Here is a 15,897-nt window from a genome sequence, read left to right as displayed (position 1 = left end):
GGGAGCGAGGTCCCGACTAAAAGAAGATTGGCAACTTAAGTTGACAGAATATGCGCAACTGACAGGTGAAACATATAGAATAAGAGGGCAAGAAGAACATACGTTTAAAGTTACAGGTAGGTAGCCGTGTTGGTCTGCCATAGTCAAAACAAAATAAAAAATAAAAAAAATCCTTCCAGTAGCACCTTAGAGACCAACTAAGTTTGTTCTTGGTATGAGCTTTTGTGTGCATGCACACTTCTTCAGATACACTGAAATAGAAGTCACCAGACCCTTATATATTGTTGTTGTTGTTGTTGTTGTTCAGTCGTTCAGTTGTGTCCGACTCTTCGTGACCCCATGGACCAGAGCGCGCCAGGCACGCCTATCCTTCACTGCCTCCTGCAGTTTGGCCAAACTCATGTTAGTAGCTTCGAGAACACTGTCCAACCATCTCATCCTCTGTCGTCCCCTTCTTCTTGTGCCCTCCATCTTTCCCAACATCAGGGTCTTTTCCAGGGAGTCTTCTCTTCTCATGAGGTGGCCAAAGTACTGGAGCCTCAACTTCAGGGTCTGTCCTTCTAGTGAGCACTCAGGGCCGATTTCCTTGAGAATGGATAGGTTTGATCTTCTTGCAGTCCATGGGACTCTCAAGAGTCTCCTCCAGCACCATAATTCAAAAGCAGCAATTCTTCGGCGATCAGCCGTCTTGATGGTCCAGCTCTCACTTCCGTACATTACTACTGGGGAAACCATAGCTTTAACTATACGGACCTTTGTCGGCAAGGTGATGTCTTGCTTTTTAAGATGCTGTCTAGGTTTGTTATTGCTTTTCTCCCAAGAAGCAGGCGTCTTCTAATTTCGTGACTGCTGTCACCATCTGCAGTGATCATGGAACCCAAGAAAGTGAAATCCCTCACTGCCTCCATTTCTTCCCCTTCTATTTGCCAGGAGGTGATGGGACCAGTGGCCATGATCTTAGTTTTTTTGATGTTGAGCTTCAGACCATATTTTGCGCTTTCCTCTTTCACCCTCATTAAAAGGTTCTTCAATTCCTCCTCACTTTCTATAGTGAGAGTTAAAGAAGATTGGAAAATGTTTATCGAGTATATGGAAAATAACTGAGTACAGCTGAAAACACTGGCAGCTTTAAGACAAATTAAACAGAGTAAATAATTATTGATGGATGTAATCAGTGCTTTTTTCTGGCCAGTTGCCAGCCCTCATTCTAACCTACCTCACAGGTGAGGACAAAATGGGCAAGAAACGCCATGTATGCTGTGTCAAATGCCTCGGAAGAAAGACAGGATGCAAATGGAAAGTTTCGTAATAAGGTCTCTGTTACATCCTTTTACATAGAAGGGAATGGGGAGGAATGAGAGCAATAAAATATTTGAATTAATAAAAGACTGTATGTAGTCTTGGGCAGTGCTATTTTTCTAGAAAGTGAAGTGCTGGAACTTCACCCTGAACCTTCACCTTGTTCTCTCATAATGGCAATGGTGCCCACCTAGGAGGTGCTGGAACTGAGTTCTGGTGAGTTCTGGCTGGAAAAAAAGCCCTGGATTTGAATGATAAACTGCATACCCCCCCCCCAAAAAAATCCGATGAAAATAGAGACGTCCCATTCTATATTGATAATTTTACTATTTATAGCCCTCCCACATCATACTGGGTCACCCCAGCCACCCTGGGCAGCTATCAACATACATAAAGGTAAAGGGACCCCTGACCATTAGGTCCAGTCGCAGACGACTCTGGGGTTGCGGTGCTCATCTCACTTTATTGGCTGAGGGAGCCGGCGTACAGCTTCCGGGTCATGTGGTCAGCATGACTAAGCCGCTTCTGGCGAACCAGAGCAGCACACGGAAATGCCGTTTACCTCCCCGCTGGAGTGGTACCTATTTATCTACTTGCACTTGATGTGCTTTCGAACTGCTAGGTGGGCGGGAGCTGGGACCAAACAACAGGAGCTCACCCCGACGCAGGGATTCGAACCGCCAACCTTCTGATCGGCAAGCCCTAGGCTCTGTCGTTTAGACCACAGCGCCACCTGCATCCCATCAACATACATTGTTGTTGTTCAGTCGTTCAGTCGTGTCCGATTCTTCGTGACCCCATGGACCAGTGCACGCCAGGCACGCCTATCCTTCACTGCCTCTCGCAGTTTGGCATAAAAACATAATAAAACTTTAAACTTTAAAAAAAACAAAAAAAAAAACCTTCCCCATACAGGATTGCCTTCAGACGGCTCAGGGGTCAGATAACCCCATACCCTCCAACATTCCTCCAATGAAAATAGGAATGTCCTAAGGAAAAGCTGGACATCCTGGGATCAAATCAGAAACCGGGACGGCTTCTCTAAGTCAGGGACGTCCCTGGAAAATAGGGACACTTGGAGGGTTTGAAACTGAGAATTGTGTGTCTTTCCCTCTGATTTCCTACCCTGCCCCCATTTTTATGCATGGCTACCGCATGCCAGGATTACTGGTGGTGGGGTGCTCAACGAGGACACACAGACACACAGAGCGCAATGTGTCTCTATCCATGCACACTGCACAATCAGAAATCTCCACCGCAGGGACCTGCTGTTCTCAACATGTCAAGGGCCGCTTGCTGTGTCCTTGAAAGCAGTGGCTGCTGATGCAGACCCAGGGTGTATCAACAGGGTCTGGCTGCCCGGCACCACCTGACCCATACCTCCAGCAGGGTCCCTTTCCATGGGCTGTAAAAGCACCAAATTCTTGCCTTTGTCAGTCCTTCGTGTCAGCCAAAGCCCCCCGATATTCCTAGCACTGAAAACCTCATTTGCCCCTCTCTCTCTCGCTCTCTCCAGGTCAGGGGTCAGCAAACTTTTTCAGCAGGGGGCCGGTCCACTGTTCCTCAGACCTTGTGGGGGGCCGGACTATATTTTTTTTTGGGGGGGGGGAATGAACAAATTCCTATGTCCCTCAAATAACCCAGAGATGCATTTTAAATAAAAGGACACATTCTACTCATGTAAAAACACGCTGATTCCCAGACCGTCCGCGGACCGGATTTAGAAGGCGATTGGGCCGGATCCGGAACCCGGGCCTTAGTTTGCTTACCCATGCTCTAGGTGATGGTAGTCCGCAGTTGCTAGCCCCATTCATCCCATCCTGGTCCCCAGCTACCGGTAAATATTCAGGTGGAGGAGAAATATCAGGGTACTGTACTTGGAAAGAGGGAGGGAAAAGCAGGAAGCAGACCCAAGCAGGTGAGCAATATGAATGGATAAAATTGTAGTAGCTGGTTAAGTAAGGGAGAGCAGGCAGGCAGGCAGAAGCTGCATGTGGCTGGGCAGATGAAGTGTTTGTGGATCATGAATTTGGGAGACGGGCATATGTTGCATGAATGTGTTGATATCAGCCCTCCTGCCCCAGGCACCTCCTGCCATACTGACCTGTACGGGCCCTAAACAGCCAATAGCTTGACACCAAGCCTCTCAAACTGGGGTGAGGAACTTTTCACCCCCCAGACGTTGTTGGACTACAACTCCCATCATCCCCTGGTCATGCTTGCAGGGGATGATGGGAGTTGTAGTTCAGCAATGCTTAGCAGTCCAGAGGTTTCCCATCTGCTCTGAAACAACTGACCTTAGCTTGCCACCGCCAGATTTTTAGAACTCGGGTGTGGGCAATTGTTTTGTTGACTCTTTTTAAAAGCACCCATAGTTAATCCGTAGTGCAGCAGCGTCGGATAAGAACTGCAGTGAAAGTTTTGAACAGAGGGCCGTCCTCACCCTTCGCCTTCCCTCTCCCAGGAAAAGCTGGGAGAGAGGGCAGAAAAACAAGGCAGTACCTAGATTAGGAACAGAGTAGGGAGCTGCTCCCCCTAGAGCAGGGGTAGGCAACCTAAGGCCCGGGGCCCAGATGCGGCCCAATAGCCTTCTCAATCCGACCTATGGATGGTCCGGGAATCAGTGTGTTTTTACCTGAGTAGAATGTGTCCTTTTATTTAAAATGCATCTCTGGGTTATTTGTGGGGCATAGGAATTTGTTCATTTTAATTTAAAAAAAAATATAGTCTGGCCCACCACATGGTCTGAGGGACGGTAGACTAGCCTACAGCTGAAAAAGGTTGCTGACCCTAGAGTTTGTATAGCCCAACTGTTGATGGTACCCTGGAATCATCACATCTCAGATGCCTAGGCTGTAAAACTGAAACGTCAGAATTGCAAAATTGCTGAATTAGTGCAATAAGAGAGCAGAGTAGGAATAATAATAATAATAATAATAATAATAATAATAATAATAATAATACAGGTGTGTACTAAGGGTGTGTGCAAGGGAATTGTGACAGCCTGACAACACTGCCTCTCTTTACTCTCCAAAACTGCAGAAATGAAAACATCACTGTTAAGTGATACATTGAAAAGCATTATTATGAAGATTGAAGGGGTTCTAGGTGTGCTTTACCCAGGGTCTGTGTTTCCTTTGGGAATGGGGCAAAGAGGAGACTGGGGTGTCCTTTGGATATGTGGTTTATTTGCACTTATACAATTTTACTCTAGATGGAGAGTGTTCACAGCATTCCCATTCCCAGGACGTCTCTGGCTTCGGTCTCAGAACAGATAAATCAAACATGCTCTCTGTCTCTTTGTTACACCCTACCCCAGTCAGCCCACATGACGCTCTTCACTCCACTTCCTCTGCCTTCTCCAGGGTGTCAGGCAATCATTTGCTTTTCTCAGTCCTGGCTGAGCCTTCTGCATTCGAAACGTGTGCTCTCTACTGGGCTAAGCCCTTCTTTACAAATTGTAAACTGCCCTGATGGCAAACCACCCTTAAATCAAATTTATTTAGGGAGGTGCATGTATGTTTAAAACAAACAAGCAAACAAAAAATGCCTTTGGACACTCAGCCTATCCATTCCTGGGAGCATTATTGTGCTATATTCCAAATAGCTCCCCAGCTCTGTGAAACAGACATTCTGACTTCCGGAGAGTGTAAAAAAAACCCTGTGACTTGACCACATCTGGGAATTTCGTGGTCCCAGCCCAAACTGGAAACTTCGTTATCTGAAACTGGGGCTTAGCTTAGTGAATATTTTAGCTACAGTTCATTCATTTTCAGCTATGTATTCTTGTTATAAAAAAGTGCGCCTAGACATTCTGTTGTTGCGCCCATAACCTAGGTTTAAGGTGCAATTTAGCTCCTAGCTTTCGTTTCTCAGTTTCTAACACTGCCTTGGCGTTATCAGCACCATGCTCTAACCGACTGATCTGACGTGTTTATTAATTTTGCTCAAGAGCATCAGAGGAGACCCAAGAGATTGACTCCATCACTTTATATATCTATTCTTGACCACTATTATTATCAACCTCCCACCCCACCTTCCACCAGCACATCCCAGGTGTGGGGTGATTATAGCAATTTAAATTTCAGAATTTTAAAACAGATGGCAGTCGCAGGAATAGGGTGGGCCCTGAAAATGCACATCGCAGGTGTCATAGGCCAGGGTAAAGGGGTGTGTCTTCAATGTTCACCGATAGTGAAGAAGCCAGATGCAACCTCGGCCAGGAGGGAATTCCAGAAGTCAGGGGCTGCCACAGAGAATGCCGTCTCCTGGGCCGCCAGCACCCCAAACCTCTAAGGGAGGTTTCCTCCTCTTTCCACATGAACCTACTCGGACACTGAGATCAACTTCTGAGGCCCTCCTTTATGTGCCTCCTCCCTGAGAGGTCCGGAGGGTGGCGACACAAGAACGGGGCCTTCTCTGCAGTGGCTTCCCGTCTGTGGAATGCTCTCCCCCAGAGAAGTTCGCCTGGCGCCTTCATTACACACCTTTAGCCGCAAGGGCAAAAATGTTCCTTTTTAACCTGGCCTTTGGTTGACCTGATTGACATCTTATACCCTTTAAAAATGTGGCTCTTTTGGGGGAGGGTGGGTGTTATTGGGTTATTGTTCTGATTCTGATTTTATATATTGTGATCTTTTCTGTGAACTGCCCCCTGAGACCTCTGGGTATAGGGTGGTATATAAATTCAACAAACAAACAAACAAACAAACAAACAAACAAACAAACAAACAAACTACCAAGAGGGCCCCTTTCTGCCAATCATAACACCTGGGAGGGTCTGTAGGGAATGAGGAGGTCTTTCAGATCTTGGGGCCTACGTCATGTACAGCTTTAAAACTAGCAAGAGGACCTTGAAATGGTCCCGGAAACAAACCGCCAGCCACTTACAGAAAGCTCACAGCCACATTCATCAACAGGTGCGTCCCAGAAGTGTACAGACCCAACACTGGGCTTATTCCATGTGGACATCTGCAAGCGTTCAGTGCAAGGCTCCAGTAAGCAGGCAAACCAGCCTGTCCCCGCGACAGAGGCGCCCAGTGCGCGTGACGTGCTTGCGTCACACACACATGCTGTGTGACATGCGCATGTTGTGCATGCACAAGTGTGCACATGTTGCTGCAGAAGATTTAGGGGACCCTGCCCCCCTCCTTGAAACTTTGGGGGGCCCTCGGCCCCCTTGCCAGCAAGTGAAAGATCTGTCCTTACCCTGCTGGGTGTAAAAGGAAGAGAGGGACAGAGAAAAGGGAATGTCAGGAAAAGCAAGAAAAAGGAGGAAGGAGTGGGCTCATGTGTGCTTTTGGCTTTGGTCTTCTCCACTGCTGGCTTGGGCCCAGCTCATAGCAGCCATTGCAGCAGCAGCAGCAACAACAACAACCCAAAAAAGGTTGTTCACCCTTCCTATGAAGTCACTACCACATCTGCACACTGAGGACTTGGCATACAGAGAAAAACACATTGTGCCATCTTCCCCAGCCCAGACTACAATGTTACGTGGATACCATAGCATGCGGATGCCAAAACACATTACACAACCCTTTAGCCTGCAGGACATAGGGTGCTTCCAGACAGTCACTGTTTCCGGGTTGGATTCATTCACCATGCAGGCAAATTCAGGCTGGGCAATTAAAGCTGAATCGGAGTTTTCGTGCAATGAAAATGCTTCCTACCCCACCCCACCCCCCACGGTGGGTGGTTTTTTTTTTTACCGCAATAGGAAAAGCGATGAGGAAATGCACCGCAAAGCACGGGATAACATTTGCTTGAGATGACATCACCTTAAGCTCCCCTCACAAACGAACGCTCAATAAATCACCGACCTGGTCTAACCTGCCTGCAGACGTTGTGCATACAAATCAGGATGAATGCTTGATAAAGAGGTTGTTTGGAAGCGACCAAAGGCAAAGGATACCATACTGGGTTTCACAAATAAGAAATGTACTCAGTTTACAAAGGACGTGTAAAAAGTAGCAAGTATTTTGAATACGGCTCCTTTGCAGCTTTGACAACAGCACTTCCTTTGTACATTGAGGTTTCTTTCCCCCCTTGGCGGCTTCAGACTCGCGGCCAAGTTTAAAATGTTTGCTTCTTGCCTCTGGGCAAAGTTTTCAACCTCAGATGCCAGAAGGGAACAAAGCAATAATGGACACACAGGATCCCTGGCTTGGTTTTAACTTCTCTTTGAACCACTGTTTACATGTTGTGCATTTATAGTCCGGCTGTAAAACTGGTTCTGTCGCTCACTTCTCGCTCGCTGCTGCTGCCTATTCTTTATGCTGCAATTTGTTGCTTTATGATTTCGTGTTTTATCGTTTTACGATGTGAGCTGCCCCAAGTATCAGGTGACCCATATAAATGACTTATATAGTTATATTAAATTAGCATACATTTGAAAGAATTGACAGGGCAGACCAAGGGAATTTTTCTGCCCAAGGCAGAAATAAAATCATGGGATCCGCCATAAAAAAATTTTAAACTTGATTTCTTCTTCTTCTTCTTTTCTTCTTCTTCTTCTTCTTCTTCTTCTTCGATCTAAGGCTGCAACGCCAACAGTGCCTATTCAGAAGTAAGTCCTGTTGAGTTCAGGTAAGTGGGGGTCAGAACTGCAGCTCACTGCACCTCTTGGCAGGGCGAAGCCAGCAGAATTAGTATGTGAAAAGCAAAGCAAGGATAAGAAAGTCCTTTGCACGCATCCTGTATTTAGGAGAGGCCTGTATACATGCATCGCAAGAGAATTTGCCTCACAGCGACATTCAGAGAACACAAATCTGCCAGACACACAGGGGCACAACGGTCAGGGCGTATGCTGCACACATGACTGCACACATGACAATTCGTACCGAACATAGGCAGGGGCTTCCCAAGCACCAAGCACAGGGCTGGCAAAGGACTCTGCCGTCCCTGCAAAGCCTCGTTTGGCCAATCCCTACCTTCACCTGCCCCACACCCTGGTGTCAGTTGTAGGGCAGGTGGGTGTTGCTTCCCCAAAACCGTGTCTAGGCCAAATGGATAGGACTGGAAGGCTGGATTAGGCTCATGGGCTTAGAGGTACATCCCTGCACACACACCCCAGCCTAGAAGGAATATAACGTCATGTGCACAAGCAACAACTCCCAGCCAGGGACATGAGCCCTGATTGACTAGAGTTCCCTTGGAGGAAACTGTACCCCTATTGGAGCAGCTCTGTTCAGCCTGGGCCAAGTAGCAGTTAGCGGATGTTGCCAGCATGTTCAGTATCTTTGTTTATTGGCTTTTGGTTTTTTTGTTCTTGCTTTTATCCTGCATATTGTACTTTTGTGTCGTGTTTTTATGTTGTGAACCGCCCTGAGATCTGCGGATGGAGGGGGCGGTGTACAAATTTAATAAACAATAAAATCACCACCCCCATCTTTGAAGATAGAAGTGCGAATTTTTCAACGGGTGGCTGTGTTTCAGTTCGCATGTTGTCTCTGAAAATGCGAATCCTGAAAGTTCGCCATTGAATGCAAAAGGAATCAAATTTCTCCTTCATTCCTAGAGCTCAGGCTCTCCAACAGTTTCTCTTTGCTTGTTGGAGTCTGAAACAGCCATTGGGGAAGGCCTGGGAATTGGACCGGGACCACGGCACTAGGGGAGGGGCTTAGAATCATAGAGTTGGAAGAGACCACAAGGGCCATGCAGTCCAACCCCCTGCCAAGCAGGAAACACCATCAAAGCATTGCTGACAGATGGCTGTCAAGCCTCTGCTTAAAGACTTCCAAAGAAGGAGACTCCACTGCCGAACAGCTCTCACTGTCAGGAAGTTCTTCCTAATGTTTAGGTGGAATCTTCTTTCTTGTAGTTTGAATCCATTGCCCCGTGTCCGCTTCTCTGGAGCAGCAGAAAACAACCTTTCACCCTCCTCTATATGACATCCTTTTATATATTTGAACATGGCTATCATATCACCCCTTAACCTTCTCTTCTCCAGGCTTAACCGTATCCTCATGCTGTTCCGCCAAGTTGAAAACAAGCTCTATTTTTTTCTATGTGAAAAGCAGCTTTGGTCAGACAAGGGGGTGGACAACCTGTATGTTTTCACCTGCGTGGCAAATAGCAGCTTCGGGGGTGGATTTTAATTGGAAAAACGGCACTGGATAAATGGTAGGAACAACCCACACCTAGTACTCTGGTCCTGTCCAAATTTAGACCCCCACATTGTCAAGAAGCTCCCCACCCCCTTTTTAAAAGGAGATCCTGATTACAGATCTCTTGTATAACATCTAGTCTGGCTATTCCGGGGGCAATCTGAGGGATTTAACCAAGTTCTGAGATATACAGAAATTTTGGGTTTGGAGGCTGTGTTGCTTGAAGCGCGTTATTGTAAAAGAGCAAGGAAGCAAAATAAAAGGCACAATAAAATTAAGAATATTGATGAATCAGTGCTGATGAATGTGCAATATAGCCCCATAAGCAACAGATGGAAATCACAAATCAAATCAGCAGAAAGCTTAGTTAATTCAAGCAAGTTTGCATTCCTTCCTATTTGAACCTTTTGAAACAATGCACTTAAGACAAACCTCTTGGGATAAGATGAAAGCAATTTGAAAATACAAATGCAAAAGGAACATTACAAGAATGGGATTCATTCATCTGAAAGTTGCTATGTTTTCGGACTGATGAACGTCACATACCAGACAAATAGCAGGCAACAGAACCTGATAGCTTAGAGATGAATAAATATCCATTACAACTCAGTTTAATACAGGGTAATAATGCATAGCTGAGTAGAGCAACACAAATGCAAAGGCGCAGCTACAGACAACAGCAGGCAACGCATTCATAATACTTTATGATTTGCCATGGTCCAAATCAAAAAGCAAAGGGATACAAAATGGACCAAAAATATGATGGAGCTAAGCGCACATGAACATGAGTGCAGTACAGAATCAGAAAGAACATCAGAGTTATAAATAAACGGAGAGGAAAGACACAACCTCATGTAAAATTTGTCCGATCCCCTGAAAGATAGGGTATTTCAGAGTTTCTGCTTCAAAATTTATTGTTTAATTTTTCCAAACAGAAATCTTACATGCCTGCATCATTAGAACTTCAGAATGGATAAAAACTCATTGCACTGAATAATCACGCCAGTGTCTTGTTGTTCGCGGGGCTTCCCTCCCCCCTTTTGAGCTATATTTTTCTTAACTAATAAAGGAGGGAAACAGACACACACAAATGCCTTTAACTGCACAGCAAAGCAATGGAACTGCCACATTTTTAAGTCACACGTGTAATTTCAGATAGAAGCCAGCCAAACAGCAGCAACAAGACAAAGAAAATAATGCACACATGACTCCACATTATCCAACAGCAAATTCTACACCCTGAAACTGGTTTCTATCAACCTTTCAGTATCATTCTTGTGCTCAATCTTCATCCACCTTTGTGGGGGAAAATAAAAAAAATTGGTTTTTGGTATACTTTCAAAGAGAAAAGTCATTGGATTGCGTCAAAAATTTGTGGCAGCCCTGCTATTGTTCATCTTGCCAGACTTTCCCTTCATCCACCTTTTGTATTCTAGGCTATCAAAATCATGCCTCCAGGCACTGCTATGTTTTCTCCCCTTCCTACCACCAACAGCACCACTTGCCTCGCTGAGAATGTAAACGGAACCTTTTTTACGAAAGGTGAAGGAGAACATCAGCTTGCAGAATTCTCTGTCCCAAGATGCCGTGGCAGCTGGGGTGTTGCTAGGTACTTAAAAAGAAGTCAGGCACGGGCCCGTGACACAAATTGGTTGGTGGTTAGACTTTGCAAGGTTGTCCTAAGGATGAAATAGAGAGGAGGAGAAGCACACATGCCTCTTTGGGCTACTTGGAGGAAAGGTGGGATATAAATGTAATTAATCAACCAATAAATTTGCCTGTAGGTAGGGATGGGCAAATCTGTCAGTTTCAGTTTCTCTCCAATTTTTCCCCAACCCTAAGTTCAGATCTCCAAATCAATTTTTGCATTTGTTTGGGGGGAGGGGGAATCCTTGTGAAAATTCACCAGCATTTTAGTGTAAATTCCTCCTTATGGGGAAAAATTGCATACAAAAATGTGTCTACTACACAATTCTTTTGCAAAGCACTTTCCCCTAATATAATGCATTTTGGTCTGTTACTTTCATTGATATATTCATTCATTTTCTTCACACTGTACCCTGGCATTTTTGTATACATTGAGCTGGAGAAAGCCTTGCAAAATTCAGAGAACTGCAAATTGCGAAAGCTCATTGTGTTTCACTTCACGTTTTGTTTGGGGAAGTGCCAACCCGGTACGTTCACCTTTAATGGGAACTGAATTGAATTCCTCCCCTGTCTTTACCTCTGGGCATGTTAAGAGTGTAGCATTGCAGTTTGCAGTGAGCCGAGCCACTCTGAAAGCAAAGGGTTGGTTTTGTTTTTTTTTGCCTTTAAATGCTATGAAACAAATATCTAATGTAAAAGATGTGGGGCTCAGGCTACCTTGGGCCACTCCTGAGCAACACCCCTGGTCAGTGATGGCCACTAGCTTAGATGTCTTGAAATGGGGATGAGTCAGATTTATGTAGGATAAGGCTACTAGCCACAATGGCTATATGTACCCTTCAGGTTCAGAGGCAGCTTGTCACTGAATAACATTTGCTGGGAACAACAACAGGCTATTATTGTTTTCTTTCATGCCCTGCCTGCAGGCTTCCTAAGGGCATCTGGTTGGCCTTGGAAATTTAGAAGGCTAGTCTAACTTTGCTTATAAGCCTCATCAAAGTTGTAGGACATACTTCTTCTAAGTAGGCATAGTCAGAACTGCCCTGCTGCTGCTGGGGTACCAAATCATGGGGAATATCCCAGAATGCCTTGGGCACACCCATCCAGGAACAGGCCACACCTGATATGCACCACCACAGCTTCTCCATGGCACACAATGCAAAAAACTGACGTGATACACAATAATATCAAAACAGCAGTCATACAAACACCCGCAAAATCCACAGGCTTTCTGCTGCATTGCTCTCTGGGTCCATATTTTAGAATTTCAGGTTTCATTCAGAAAAAGCAAATAACTAGTCTTCAGGATGTATTTATTTGTCATCATATTTCCTGCCCTGCCTCCATTACAATCAAGGCAGCAGAGGTGGGTTTCCCAACTGGTCTCCCATCTAGGTATAGGCTGGGCCCAGGCTGCTTAGCTTCGGAGAGATGGATCTACATCACGGATGGACCGCCCCCCCCGACCATTCTTGGAATTACCCTTCTCTCCTTTTCTGCTGTCGCAAAGTTACCCTATATCATAGAAGCAGATTCAATAATGCAGAGCCTAGACTGCGTGTACACATATCCAGAACTTAAGTCCGCATCTCGAAGGTCAGCTGGTCCTAGGACTTGACCTCTTTGAGGGGCAGAATGTGCACAGGAACACACACCCCTTCCTCTTTATATGTGTGTTCTGCACACGCAAGCCTTTATTTATGTACTAAGTGGTCTGAATGTGCCAAGGCAGAAATGTTGCTCAAGCTAAGAAGGAATGGGCCTCATATGCACCTCCATGGGAGAAGATTGGGAGCCCCATTATCGGTACAAAAGCAATGCCTCAAGGTTTGCCGCATGCACGCGTTCAGAAACGTAGCAGCCTCTTCCATTTAAGCCCTCGCCATGCTGCATGCGCTTGTTATGGCAGCCGCTGTGTACAAGCCTATTGCAGATGTTATATAAACGCACAGAGAGACTCCAGTACATGCCGCCATACACTAAACTTAAGCAAATTGCATAGTTTTCTCACTGACATACATGCCTGCCTTCCATCATGTACAAACATACCCACTAAGGTGATAACAAAATGCTCACACACACACACACGAATGCCGTTTTGGAAAACACACAAGATTCCTTTTATAAATATACATGGAAACACTCATCTGTCCCCACATACACTGTTTAAAAAGTCATTGGGATTTCACTTTTCGGGTTTCTCATCTTCTTCCTTCAACCCCCACCTGAAACCCATAGGAGCTTTGGATTCATGAGTTCCATCTCACAAAGGTACCTCAAAACCCCATACGGCCATTTTCCTCAGAACAGACAACCTCTCTCTTCACCCTCAGTTGGGAAGCCAGTCCCCCGCTTCTCAACACTCGCACACAAAAACCCAACCGTAGCAGTCCACACTAGCAAGGGTGAGGGTTGCTCCCAGACTGATAAACACACACACAAAAAATGGCTGCCCTCCCTGCCCCATTGCAGAGTAACATGGAAGTAAAGGATCCTTTCAGACCTAAAATGAGGAAATTTGGGGAAGGAAAGAGCAGGGTTTGAATTATGGACACAATCAGGAAAATGTTTGACGGAGCAAAAGTAAGCATGGGGTGAGGGAATCACACAATAACATTTTGAGCAGAAACGAAGTATGGGATTGGAGATTATACAACACTTCCTCGAACATATATCCCCCCACCCCGTGGATCTCGGGGCCAGCAATGTCTCCTCCAGTCCTAGTCCCTTAAATCAGTTTATCCACTGGATTGAGCTCCATTTTCACCTTTGTCCCAAGAGTAGTTGTTTCTATAGAATCCACAATCCATTCCAAGGTGCTTCGATCCACAACATATTTGGATGTGTTCGAGTACCAACAAAAAATTCTACCCTGAAACAGCTGCCTTCTCCCGGAAATTATTTGGTAATTTTTTTTTTGCCAATATTCCACTCCCTTGCCCAGATAACATAGATTGTTTTTATACACAGTAGTCATTAACATAATTAACATAACCATAGTTACCTAGAATCCTCTGGTTCTGAAAACTACAACCGGGCAGAACTTGATGGTAAACAATTAGTGCCTGGCAATATCCGGGTCAGTACCAGTTGCTTGCTTACTTAGTTAAGAACAAAGTGGGTTCAATCCATCTGCAACGAAAGAGAACATTTGTGAACTGGGGAGAAAAAGCAATATTCTCAAGGGCTGTCATCCTGCACATTGCTTAAATGCCATGAACCGATGGGATTTCGCTGGGCTGCTGGGCTGCATCTCGAGACACTGCCCAAACCCAACCTGGGCTTCATGTTGGCTGGAAGGAAGAAAAGGGAAATTGTCCACACACAAACCCAAAAAAGGAACTCTACCAAGCTGTCTCGCAGTTCAGGAATCGGCAGGCGCTTTGTGCTGCCTCTGTGCTAGGAAATGAGAAAAGCAGTTCGGGAACAACAGCTTAATCCCACTCTTGCCCCCAGACCTACCGCCCTTTTCCTCTCCCCCTCCCACTGCCACTCTTGTACCAAGAGCCAAGTTCCTACCTCGCATAGAAGCTTGCAGGCATAATTTCCCCAAACCTGCCCTTTGTTCCCCACCTGTCCAGTTTTAGTTTCCCTTCCCAGCTTGGTCACCCCAGACTTTAAGCTTCTTTTCGCAGTACTTGAATCTCAGCAGGATACCCCCTTTGGGTATGTGACTATGACACACCCTTTGTCTAGGCAGTGCCCACCGCGTTGTGCCCACTTCCTTCTTCCCCCTTTCACCCAGTGGCCAGGCTATACCCCACCATCAAAACCTTTTAATTTTCACCCCTTCCGTTCCTTACCCTCTCATCATGTCAGGCGCCCCCTCAAATGCCCCTCTTTCCTCCGTGGCTACTTTTTAGAAGATCTTGCCCCGGCCTTTGGTCCGTTGCCGTCCAGTTTACATGGCCTCCCAATGGTGGGCTTTTATGCCTCTCTTTCTGCAGCACCTAATGCCCATATGCCCGCACGCTCTTGTTTTGGCGCTGAGAATGGCTTTTGGGCGGGTGTTGTACAGGAATAAATATCATTCCTGGGCACTGAGACGGGGGTGGGGGTGGTTTGGAGGATAGGGATGCGCCAAGGAGGGGGGGGGGAGATGCAATGCTGCTGTGACATTTGTGCTAAGTTGTCGTGTCAGATTTGAACTTAATTCCCTCCAATGGATCGGGGGTGGGGGGTGGGAGAGAGCAAAAGAGAGAGAAGTCCCCAGCTATCCGACCATGCGCCGTTGCTTGCAGAAATCATAGAGAAGGAGCCTGTCATAGCCGGTCAGGGCTACGGGGGATGGGGAGAGAGGGGGGAAATGGGACAGGCGGCATAGAGAGAGGCGCAAGCTCCACCTTCAAGTCAAAGGCTGCAGGGGTGGAAAAAATGAGAAGCCAGGAATCTTTGCTCCCAGCCCCTTTCATCTTAGGCCATCAGCCTCTGAGCACCCCGGAGCCCAAGTTCACACAGGCCCCGCTTACTCCAGCCAAATTACAGGGATGGATGGCTCCGTCTATCTCCAGCCAGCGTCAACCTCACACGTGTTGTTTATTCGTATTAAGCCTCTCCTCTCCCGTTCCCGCAGTCTGTGAATTTTTTTAATCCATACGAAATTTCAATAATACTGAAAATACATAAATAGATACATATTTCATCGCAAAATGTTTGTCGAAATGCATATATTGGCTCCCGACACGCACATCTGTTAATGCAGTTGGTCCTAAAACACGCATTTTTATATGGTTTCTGATCCGAAAACTGAATCACAAAATTTGGGGCAGGGCGAAAAGGCCAAAGGGTAACTGTTTTCTGATTCGTGTACTAGCCCAGGAGCTGCAAATTAGGTCCATTTGCTTAA

At 46.1% G+C, this 15,897-nt stretch overlaps 1 protein-coding gene across 3 annotated transcripts in view; it reads right to left on the bottom strand.

Annotated features, from left to right (window-relative positions):
• LOC117059366 (paired box protein Pax-6-like) overlaps window positions 1-15,616 on the bottom strand; it is a 33,878-nt gene extending 18,262 nt beyond the window's left edge. For 2 of the 3 annotated variants that reach the window (XM_033171038.1, XM_033171040.1), the window contains exons 1-2: window positions 15,521-15,616; window positions 14,056-14,183 (exon numbers count right to left, since the gene is read on the bottom strand). The gene's annotated coding sequence lies outside the window, so the exon portion shown is untranslated. Of the gene's footprint in view, window positions 1-14,055; window positions 14,264-15,520 lie in introns of those variants that run through there. The other variant, XM_033171039.1, reaches the window with a different exon arrangement.
• Window positions 15,617-15,897: the final 281 nt, after the last annotated feature.

The sequence above is a fragment of the Lacerta agilis genome, chromosome 14, assembly GCF_009819535.1.
Source record: "Lacerta agilis isolate rLacAgi1 chromosome 14, rLacAgi1.pri, whole genome shotgun sequence".
Lineage (NCBI taxonomy): Eukaryota > Metazoa > Chordata > Lepidosauria > Squamata > Lacertidae > Lacerta > Lacerta agilis.
This window is presented reverse-complemented; position numbering and strand designations above follow the sequence as displayed.